This window comes from Pseudorca crassidens, chromosome X (assembly GCF_039906515.1).
Source record: "Pseudorca crassidens isolate mPseCra1 chromosome X, mPseCra1.hap1, whole genome shotgun sequence".
Taxonomy (NCBI): Eukaryota; Metazoa; Chordata; class Mammalia; order Artiodactyla; family Delphinidae; genus Pseudorca; species Pseudorca crassidens.
Window position 1 is genome coordinate 119,639,099 of NC_090317.1, and position 9,596 is coordinate 119,648,694.

The 9,596-nt window shown below is 44.5% G+C and overlaps 1 pseudogene; it reads left to right on the plus strand.

Annotated features, from left to right (window-relative positions):
* Nucleotides 1-3,333: 3,333 nt before the first annotated feature.
* On the plus strand, nucleotides 3,334-4,322 carry LOC137216734 (poly(rC)-binding protein 2 pseudogene; annotated as a pseudogene).
* Nucleotides 4,323-9,596: the final 5,274 nt, after the last annotated feature.

Genomic DNA, 9,596 nt, shown 5'->3' on the forward strand with positions numbered 1-9,596 from the left:
TAGCCAGCTCTCAGAAGGGGGGTGGTGTGGCTGACTCGTTAAAAGCAGAACTTCAGAGTCAGATTAGACCTGGGTTCAAATTCTGTTGCCACCATTTACAAGTCGTGGGTCCTCGGGCAAGTTAGTTAATCTCCTGGTGTCAAATAGAGATAAGAGGGCATTGTGAAGACTAAATGATACGATTCTTGTCAAGAACTTGGCAAGAGCTGCTCCTCTCTATCACCATCATCATCTCAATTTAGCAATAAAAAGTTCAGAAACTATGATTTCATCACATTCTAAATTATCCATAGACTTCAATGTCATCCAAAGCAAAGAAAAAGGAGAACTCTGCCATGGAAGACAGAACTGAGAGTCCAAAATTCTTAGTGACGAACCTTTCTTGTGGTCTTGATAGTGTAAAATCAGTACAAGATGGTGGCCTCAGGTGGTCAAATGGAATCAAGATTGGTAATACCATCTGGAGTTACCTAATGATCCTTGTCATTTCCTGAGAAATTACCCCCCAATACTGCTGTGACTTAGAGATGTGATCCTTTCCCAACTCAGCATGGCCACAGCCATCGATTGTCGATGCTTGAGGACAACAGAAAGCAGGCCTGGGTCTATTCTGCCCATTCATTATTGCCCCCCGCAGCCATAATTACCCCACATGACAGGCTTCTTTTCTTCCAACAGACAGGATTAATATGTGCAGGCTTAGATAATAATTTCAAGTCTGCGACAATTAAACAGAGTCATGCTGAAAAAAGCCAAGGAACAGAGTTTGTTAAATAAAAACAAGTGAAACTAAAGGAAAGGTCATCATTTTTGTATTTCTGTAACGAATACAATCTAACGATAATTTGTATCTGCGAGAATCCCTGTGTTTTTTTAGGTTGTAATTAAATTTCTCCTTGAACAATCATCTTGCATACTTTCCTTAGGGGAAACCATTTACATTTCATCATATCTTTGAAAATGTAATCGATCTCTATTTTAATCAAGCTTTCCTATTTGGATCATTCCTTTAAAAGGCTGATGAACACATCTGCTTTTAAAACTACAACTCAGTAGTGAATTCGACTGGTATCAGAGGTACCGTAAGTCAGTGCAGTTTTAGAGATAGTTTCGATAATGAATGACTATGATGCCCAAAGTACCTGTGGCAGATTGATGTAGCAATGGCTCCCAATTTGTTCAAGTCTCTCTGTATCCATACCCTTGGGTAGTCTCCTTCTACTCTGACTCTAGACTTGGCCATGTGATCGTCTGATCGACAGCACAATAACAAATGTGATGCTAGCAAAGACTTGAAAAACACGTGCACATTGGGGCTATCTCTCTCTTGCTATTCTTAGGACTCTTGTTATAGCTGCCACGTGAACAAGCCCATCTAGGGCTGCCTGATGAATAAGAGAAAACCATGGCTGGAACTCAAATGGCTGCCTCAGCTAACAGCCAGCCAACATCCTAGCTGACCCAGCAGCTGCCTGCAGACACATGTGAGTGACACCTAGTTGAGACCAGCAGAAGACTCATCCATCTGAGCCCAGTCCAAGTTTCCAGAGCACAAAATTGTGGTTGTTGTTTTAAGCCACTAGGTCTCTGTGGGGTGGTTTGTTACACAGTGAAAGCTGACTGACCCAGTGTCCCAGTGAGAGCAGGGTTGCAGCACCAGCACTGGGGCAGAAGTTGGATTCCATCAGAACGATTTTGTTTATAAACAGCTGTGATGGACATCGACATAAAGAGAAGTGCACAAACACCAGTTGGTCCATCCATCCACAGACACACAGTTACAACATGGTGACTGTGAAAACTGGAACAAACATAACTACAGAGGAGGGGGATGGGGATGGGCTAACCCCTTCAGCGTTTGGGGCCTGACACTTGAAATGATGAGGATTTTAGCAATAGTGAGAGCCTCCAGTTCAGCGCCACCTAAAACTTCATTTGTTTGCTATTTTGCATTTCACGCTTTGCATAAAGCTCCTGAAGCCTTTGGTTGGATCGGGTCAACTGGCTCATGAAACTGAAACTTGCTCTATGACTTTTTTCCATCTACTTTTCCTAAGTATATGCTCTGTAAAATCTCCCTTAGGAAAAGGGTGCCGTGGTCACATAAATTATTGTATACTCTTGATCCTTCTTGGAATTTCACAATGTACCTTGGCATATTAAAGACCTGTTTGTCTTCACTTATTCCAGCGCTGAGATGTACTTGACCACAGAATCCTTTTTGTGAGTAACATATATTAAGACCTCATTACGCAACGTTTCTCAGAAAACACTTTGAGAAAGTTTTTTTTTAAACTTTCTTACAGTGAAATACAGCACACATATGGAGAAGTACATGAAGCAGAAACAGGCAGCATAATGAATTACTGTAGACCAAATACTCTTTTAACTACCATCCTGCTCAAGAAGTAGATCATTGTCAACACCTCCACCAGACCCCTGTGCATTCCTGGGCCATTACAATTTCCTCGTTCCTCTCCAGAGGGAACCATTTCCCAGACTTTATGGTAATAACTTCCTTGCAGTGTTTTATTCTTTTGCCACCTAGTATATATACCTAAATGATACACTTGCTTTGTCTATTTTTGAAAGCTATAAAAATGGAATTACACAGTATGCATTGGAGGGGCAGAGGGTGTAAGTATCTTCAACTTCAACAGATGTCAAACTCTTTCCCAAATTGAGGGAAAGGGTACCAACTGACACTCCTATCATCAGTGTACGAGAGTTCCAGTTGCTCCACATCCTAGGTTATAGTTGGTGATGTCAGATGTTTTCATTTTTGCCAATCTACTCAATGGGCAGTGGAGTTTTGAATTTGCATTTCTCTGTTCAGTAAGGAGGTTGAGCACATTTCATTATGTTTACTGGTCATTTGTATAGCCTCTTTTGTGCAGCTCATATTCAAGCCTTTTGCTCACTTCTTTACAGAGTTTCTATGTCTTTCTTGATGCATAGGAGTTCTTTATCTATTCTAGATAGAAGTCCTTTGTTGGGTACAGGAGTTGCAAATGTATTCTCTTGCTCTTCGGCTTGTTTTTTCTCTTTCCTAATGGGGTCTTTTGTTGAACAGAAGTTCTTCATTTAAACGTAATCAAATGTATCCGTTTTTTCCTTTTATGCTTAGTGCTTTGTGTGACACCTGTAATAATATGTCTCTATGTCCAGCGGTATTCCAAGGAGCTAGACTTGAAATGGTCAAGTCATTGGTCACTGGTAGTGGTCAAAGCCAAAAACTGTAGGCTGGAGAAGAAAAGGGGAGTGGGTGGGAAGGGGAAGGGTAGAAGGCCAGAGGAGGAACAAGAGGGGTTGTCAAGAAGGCAACAGGGGCGGATGGAGGGTATGATTGCAAGTGGATCAAATGTCACTCTCACCATACAGCTCTTTATGCATGGAAAGGAAGTTGGCAGCCTCATCAGAAAGAACAGAGAATCAGTTAAGAAGATGCGTGGGGAGAGTGGTGTACCTATCGACATCTCCAAAGGGAACTGTGCTGAGAGAATTATCACTTTGGCTGGACCCCTGAATGCCATCTTTAAAGCCTTTGCTATGATCACGGATGCACTGGAAGAGGACGTCAGCACAACAGCACAGCTGCCAGCAGACCCTGGTCACCCTGAGCCTGGTGGTCCTTGCTAGCAGTGTGGCTCTCTCATTGGGAAAGGAGGTTTCGAGATCAAGGAAATATGACGAGAGAGTACAGGGGCTCAGGGCCAGGTGGCAGAGAATAAGCCTCCCGACTCAACTGAGCAGGCCATTATAACTGCTGGCATTGGGGAAGCCATCATTGAGTGTGTCCAACAAGCCTGTCCAGTCATGTTGGAGTCACCCTGACCCCAACCAGCTCTCGGGTCATCTTTGCACGTGGTCAGGACACGTACCACACAGGCAGCAACGGTGTGGGCTTTCCTCACCCCCACTCCCCACCCATCCACGTGCCTCAACCATGACCTAGAGGAACTCTCTCTGGAGGCCGGCACTGCAACAGTCTTGTTTTCCTATGATGCATGGCAACCCTGGCTTCAGTGACATTGAATCCACTCTCCAGAGATGAAAGGCTATTGGGCAGGTTGGGATGTATCTTCTGAGACTACTCATGAACTCACATTTCAAGCCTTTTAACTGGCTGCACAATGGGGCATTAGGGTGCCCAAATCAGTAAGAGCCACCAGACTTCTGGGGCATAGTTCGTCACTGCAAACCCACTGGAAGGATCTACCGTTAGGCTGGTTACTGTCACTGGATCTGCTGCCAGCATTAGCCTTGTTCCATACCAAATTGTCTGGCTGTCCTCAGAGACAGGTGGCATGGGGAGCCGCTAAAGCAATGCAGATCCATCCACAATCCTTTCTGGCTGTTCACCACTCTTGATCCATCTGTGTCGTTTCTGAACAGTCAGCAATTCCAGGTTTTAAATAGTCTGTAAGTTTCCATTTCTTTACACTTTACATCCACTTGTGATTTTTAAATTATTCGAATTCCTTTCTCCATTCAGCTGTTAGAGCTGAGTTCCATATTTAGTTTTCTAAGCTTCTCCCTGTTTTGTTTTACTTTGGGGTTTTGTGCTCATGCATTTTTTTGTTTGTCATAGAACTAGAAGACTAGAATATTAATACAATGCAGTTTAGTCCATGATGTCAGAAAGTTCTCAAAAACTAATTAAAAGATGGACTGGGTATCTGTTTGCTCTATTCTCGCATGACAAAAGCTTCAAGGACAAGAACATTACATTCTCTTGGTAGTGACCGTGGCGCAGCCTTTTGGAGGTCAAAGAACGGCCATCTGTCGGTTTACTACTATACGCTAAGCACTGTCCTGAGCTGTGGACCTACATTACGTCCTTGATTCTCTCAGCAATTCTGGAGGGAGGTATTTTTTGCCCTCAAAATAAGTGGGCAAATGAAGAGTCACTGAGGCAGAATCACTTCAGCAAGGCCACACAGGTCAAACAGCCAGCCAATGGCAAAGGCGGGATCTGAACTCCAGATTGAATCTCACCCCAAAGTTCACGGCTTTCCCACTGCAACATGCTGCCCTCCAGTCAGAGCAGGGGACATGGTGAAGTGCTTCTGTGAGAAGGAATTATAAAGTGTCGCCTTTGCTGCAGGATAACTGGTGAGGAAAAATCTTTCTACTGACTCTCTGTCTTGGTGTGGGTTACCCTAGAAGCGGGACCTAAGACAAGGATTTGAGTGCAAATCGTTTCTTTATGTGGTGATTCCAGGAAACAGCAGTAGAGGAAGTGAGACAGGAAGGAGAGGCAGCCAGTAAATGGAACGTTATCAAACACTGGGGTCACTGGGGTGCAGTCCTGCTGGGGAATCCCAGAGCCCCCGGTTGCCCTCTACCTTAGAGTTACCCATCGTTGCTCCAATGGAGGGGTTAGGAGGCTGGGTTTTTATCCACCGATTCACACCCATCATTACACGAGGGCGGCCATGGAGGGATTAGTTCTCAGGAACTCTGGGTTTCCCCTGAGGGTGGACCCACATGCTCTCAGGGCTCAAAAAGGTCCTGCTGGCCGAGGCTTGCAGGTGTTTGGAGTAAAGAGCCTTTGGCGTAGAGGTGGGTACCGAGGGGGTGTGGCAGAAGACCAACACTGTCTGCTCCACCCTCTACTAATAAAAGCTAAAGAAAAAGAGAAATAGACACGAACTCTGGTGAAGGAGAGAAGGCTATAGAAAAGGTTTAAATCCCTCCACAGAGCTGTGCAATGTAATATTCCTGAGACGTTCACAGTGGCACCTTCCAATCTAATTTGCCACACAGAGGAAGGGACACCCACCACACTGCAGTTTAATAATTTAGCTATTATTTCCAGAGCGATCCTATTAACAGTCCATTCATTTTCTCCCCAGCGGTTCAGCCATTGAAATTCACCCACTGCGTCTTTGGACTGTTAGTCATACTCTGGGAAGTATTACTTAGGAGCGCGTACCGAAAAAGATTGGACAAAGATTTCACGTGCAACCTGATACGAAAGAGATGATTTCCGAATTGGACTGGGGAACGGGCTGGGCTGGGTTGAGGCTCAGACATTCTCCTTAGAGCTGGAGTTTTTCCAGCCCACTTTCCCATTCACAAAGTGGGGGGAGGGGTGGCCAGCAGAGGCAGTGTTTCGAGATTTTAAATACCGCCTACATCAAGGGCCTTTTTAATGCTAATTAACCCACTTAATCCCTTTCAGAGACTAGCACTTTCAACAGCTTTAAACTAGAAGAAAAATGTAATAAATGGGGAGGGAGGGAGGAGCTGACTATTGAAGAAGGCGACCACAGATGTTAACTCGCACTGACTATGGAGGATTCTGACGCCGGCTAGGTTCAGAAAGAGCAAACATCCCAAAGAAAAACAGTACAAAACTGTCTCAGAATTTTCAGTTTCTGGTTCAGATCCTCGTTCAGTGATGTACAGCCCGTGTCCTGCCTTGTACAAGGCTGCCGCAATTTAATTCACGTGCTCTTGTGAAAGTAGTTTTACACCAAGGAATAAAAGTAAAATTAAGCTAAGCAGTTATCAAAGCAGTCACTCTTTTCTTAACTGTGTCCCCCACTACACACACACACACACACACACGCACACACACATGCCTCCACACACATGCCTTTCTGAAGACATCTTCTTTCTTAAAGGTGAAATAACTTCTAAGGTGTTTTTCGTTATTAGGGTCAGCTAAACTGCTTGCTGATGCTAGCACTAAGGATGGAATCAGGCTGACCTAGGTTAGAGTTCAGGTTCTGTCACTTAACTGGTATTAGTTTTTTTACTTGTAAAATGGAGCCCATGCTGATATATTCCTTATCAGCTCCAATGGAAAACAATACAGTCTCCATAGCAGGGAGGTCAAGTAACCTTTCCTGTAAACAGCCAGAGAGTAAATATTTAAGGTTTTGTGGGCTACCTGGCCACTGCTGCAACGACTCAGTTCTGCCACTGGAGCATGGAAGCAACCAGAGGAAATACACAAATGAATGTGCGTGGCCGTGTTCCCATAAAACTTTATTTACAAAGGCAGGCGGTGGGCTGCATTTGGCCCATGGGCAGTAGGCTAGAGCACACCTTTCTCAGTTGCCATTGAGCCATTTTACAACTCTGGATTTGCAAAATTGTTCTTGTCTATAGACATGCAAATTCTGTCCATTAGAGGTTCCATTTGATGTGCCGGCCGCCCCGTGGGAGAGATCAAATTTGCCTGTGTTTGCATATTCATTTCAATATCCCTGATCTATAAGTGTGTCTGTTCTTGAACAGGTTCTACCATCCTACCAGTCCCCTCATTAATGCATTAAATATTTAATATCGTTGAAGAAAAAGTTATTCTGACAGTTGTTAAAATGGTAAGGAAGACTTTATTCAACACTATTGCAATAGGTGTCAGGACTACTACAATGGTGGCGAGGTCGGGCTCAACTCAGAATATGGCAAAGACAGCTGGGGATTTACAGCCAATGAGCAGAGTGAAGGAAGCAGTGGGTCTCAAATTACTAAGAGGAAACATCAAGTATAGGAGGATTCTTGGTGAACGCAGGCCAGGCTGATGAGATACCAAGGATGGACGATGGGGAATTTGATCAGATATCAAGGGTGATCAGATATCAGGAATGGAGTGGTTCTCACTAACCTGATTTAGCAGGATTCTTGCTAACACTGGACTAGGCAGGCCAACGACAAGGCCCAAAGATGAGGCCTGGTCAAAAAGAGACCTCAGAGGAGCCTGTCTCGAGTCTGGTCAAGGAAAGAGTCTTTGTCATGTTAAAGAAAAAATTTCGTGACACTTATTAAAGACAGTAAGGCAGACTTTATCCAGGGGGGTTACTACAATGGTTTTGCACAGGGGGAGAGAGATCAGACTCAACTCCAAAAACAAGGACAAGTGAAGGTTTATAGCCAAAGGTGGGGCCAGGGGGGGTCCGGGTCCGTGGATGGAAAACTACTAAGAGGCTCAGGGATGAGGGAGATTCTGGCTAAACTGATTGGATAGGACGCTTGCTGAAGGCAGGCCAGGGTCATACGATGCCCAGGGAGAGGGGATGAGAAATACGATCGGATGCAAGAGCGGCGGCATTCAAACAGTGGAGGACTGTGGCTAAACTGACTCAGCGAGACTCTTGAATAAGCAGACCAACGACAGCGCCCAAAGCTGGGGCCTTGAGGACTTAGAGGAGCCTGACTAGAGTTAGGTTGAGGAGAGAGTCTTTGTCAGTCAACATGTGTTCACTTTACATCTGTATGAAAGTCATAGATGAGGTTTTCTTGAAAATTAACCTTTATTTTTTTTAACATCTTTATTGGAATATAATTGCTTGACAGTGGTGTGTTAGTTTCTGCTGTATAACAGAGTGAATCAGCTATACATATACATACATCCCCATATCTCCTCCCTCTTGCGTCTCCCTCCCACCCTCCCTATCCCACCCCTCTAGGTGGTCACAAAGCACCGAGCTGATCTCCCTGTGCTATGCGGCTGCTTCCCACTAGCTACCGGTTTTACATTTGGTAGTGTATATATGTCCATGCCACTCTCTCACTTCTTCCCAGCTTACCCTTCCCCCTCCCCATGTCCTCAAGTCCATTCTCTACGTCTGCATCTTTATTCCTGTCCTGCCCCTAGGTAATACAGAGTGAAGTAAGTCAGAAAGAGAAAAACAAATACCGTATGCTAACACATATATATGGAATCTAAAAAAAAAAGGTTCTGAAAATTAACCTTTAATCCAGCCAATGTTTTTGAAAGAATTAACATAGAAACTGGCCCATGGCAAACACGTAATAAAGTTGTGGTTGAGTTGTTATTGCCACTTTTGCTGTTATGATTATACGAGTGAGAATTCCAACAAGAAACAGAACTCAGCCCAAATGGTTCAAACGAAGAGATTCCAGTGAAGGGACTACTTTGTGGGCAGGTTAAGGGAACAAACGAGAGATGTTAAAGTCCAGAGACTATGACAAAGTCCAGAGACTGTGCCATTACCATGTGCTGAAGGGGACAAAGGGAGGACACGGCATCACTGGATTGCAGTGAAAGCTGGGGCCGAGGGGCCACAGGTCAGATTCTGTGGTCATGGGGGGACCCAGTTCTCGCCAGAGATGGAGCGCTGAAACAGGCAAGGACCAGGGAAGCAATATTTCAGCCTCTCTCTCCTCCTGTCTTCTGATCTCTTGCTGGGCCCACCCATTGGCAGAACCCCATCAGAAGTCAGCTGCCAGGGAATCTGGGTGATGTAGTCTGCCTCTAGGGGCACAGAACCAGGCAAAGAGGGTGGAGGATGCATCTTGGGGGTGGGGGTGAAGAATAACCAGCACAATTATTACTATTATGTTTTACAATGCTCAAAACCCACACAATATACAACACCAAGAGTGAAACCTAATGTAAACTACGGATTCTGAGTGACAATGATATATCAACGTAGGCTCATCAATCATAACAGATGTACCACTCTGGCGGGGGGCACTGATAGTAGGGGGAAGCTACTGTACAGGGAAATCTCTGTACTTTCTACTCAGTCTTGCTGTGAACCTAAAACTGCTTTTAAAAATAAAATCTATTGTACATCAACTATACCTCAATTAAAAATATATACATAGGGACTTCC